Source organism: Amblyomma mixtum, chromosome 3 (assembly GCF_055824585.1).
Source record: "Amblyomma mixtum isolate Tamu chromosome 3, ASM5582458v1, whole genome shotgun sequence".
Classification (NCBI taxonomy): domain Eukaryota; kingdom Metazoa; phylum Arthropoda; class Arachnida; order Ixodida; family Ixodidae; genus Amblyomma; species Amblyomma mixtum.
This window is the reverse complement of record NC_143014.1, coordinates 266487040-266489305: the sequence shown is the minus strand read 5'-3', so window position 1 is coordinate 266489305 and position 2266 is coordinate 266487040.

The window sequence follows — 2266 nt, the reverse complement described above, 5'->3', positions numbered from 1 at the left end:
GCTGCCTTCGTGCAGCATTAAAATATTCTCATTTAATTGTGTTGTGTGCATTCTTATCTGGTGCAGTCATAGACAAATGTTCGTGGGATGTGGATTAAAAAAAAATGATTTGTGTTGCCTCGCTAGTCAGTCAGCTGGTATTCATTCTATAGGATGTAGGTGCAGCATGCTTTTCCCTTCGAGCGTTTATGCTTTTTGTTTATGTGCCTTGCCTGATTACGCAGAATTTTTTTTTTGCAAACCCACATTCCCCAAATTTTTGTCAATTGTGTGAATGTCAAGAATCTCAAGTGACAGCGTCACATTCAGAGTTTAAGACTGTTAGGCATGGTTTACAAACTTCTTGACACAAAGCAAAATTTTTTTTCCAAAAAATTAGGTGAAGTTAAACAAGGCCTGACAAGCACCCATGTGCTTTTCCTATGCACATAAAAATTGATATTTTGAATTAAAAATGTCGAACATTGGAACAAAAGAAACAATTTTTTGATGCAAGCTGTTTTATATTATGCATGATTATTTCAAGTTTATGATGCTTGTTTTTTGTTGGAATCTTTGTCCAATTTATAATAGGGATCCCCCTTGCAGTTTTTAATTTTGAGACCTCAAGTGGTATTACAACCCATTCACAATCGTATGTAAATCCTGATGTATTGTAGACTCTAGACCAAACTTTAAGGGAGTTGAGATTTTTGTCTAAATTATCAGAAGTGCACTGTAGTAGTATTATGAACTTTTTTATTGATGGCAAAATAGTGTCTCTTCAGGTGGTGTTGTTAGTATGAGTCAGGGCGAAATGTGTTTTGCTTTATGCACATCTGAGTATACAAATAGTAATTTGGACCATTTTCTCTACGCTGTAAGCGGTAACGCAACATAAAATAGTGAAAGCCACTGATTTGTTTACTCAGCCAGCAGTCACAACATGGCTGAAAAAAAAAGTTAGTATGAGTTCCCACTGGAATGAAATATCATTATAAGACACCTGAATTGCCTGAAAGTCCAACTGTAAAATGTCCATAAAAATGCTGCCAAAAATAGTCTCACATCATAAAAGATATAACTTGTGAAAAAAAAAATGGTCCAACGGTTGTCGATTGTCTGCTTCCGACTGAAAACTGCACGGTGACGACGATTTTTCTCTGTTCCATCAATGCTGCATTTCGTGCACGCTGTCGAGAGCTAGTGTCGAAGCAGACCTGGGCCTCCACGGTCTCTTTCACGGTGCGACGCGGTAGCGGTGTAGTCATTCAGAAGTGGTGGCATCTACCGTATTTTCCGGTGTATAAGACGCAGCTTTTTTTCGAAAATCTTGCTGGTGCGTCCTATACAAGGGTGCGTCTTATATGCGAATTTTTCATCTTTTTTTGCGAGTTCATCGATTACTCCGGTTCATGCTCAAGCTTTTTTCACCTAAAAAATGTCACTACCAACAACGCGGTTGCAACACAGTTAATACTTCAATACCGGGACCGCCGTGCGCGACATTCTAGGTGATCTTTATCATGAAACGGCGGGGATGACGACTTCCGGGATCACAAACGCGCGGCTGTTTCGAAGGCCCCAAGCAAAAGTAACGAGAAGCACCAAAAGATGGTGACAATCGCGCTTCTCGCCATTGTCAAGACAAGCCGGCGCTCTTTTTTAGTCACCCTTTGCAATTTTTTTGCTCCGTGTACGTAGTGCATGTTTCAGCCGAGTTGCTTCCAGAAATGGGTGAACCTTTTGATAGCGCATCTGAAGATGAAGACTTCAAAGGTTTCAAGTAGAAATAAAATGTTGTTATGGACATATGGGGAGCTGTATCGTTCTTTCTTTCTTTTTGCTAAAACGTGGACGGGTATGGCGTAAGTGTTGCCTTTTTTGATCACTTAGCGTTGCTTAAGAATTGCTCACAGGTACGGTGCATTTCGCGATAGTCGCGCAAGCGTGTTTAATGAAGCCTCACTAGCCTAACTGGGTAAACTGGGGTGCGTCTTATACAGGGTGAGTCTTATATACAAACTTTTTCAGTGACAGCTTGCATATATGGCAGGTGCGTCTTATACACCGGAAAATACGGTATGTTGACTCGGAGGCTTCACCGCACAGCGAACAGCTCGTGACAAGCGCGCAGGTTTGGCGCACAGGAAGATCCAGGCGGAAGTGAGGGGAGCGCATGATCACTTGGTGCAGTTGGCGGCAGAACCGCGAGACACCTTTTAGAAAAGAAAAACAACTAGCGAAGCGCCAATCAGTGCCTGAAAGGGCGTGCAGCTGGACTGCT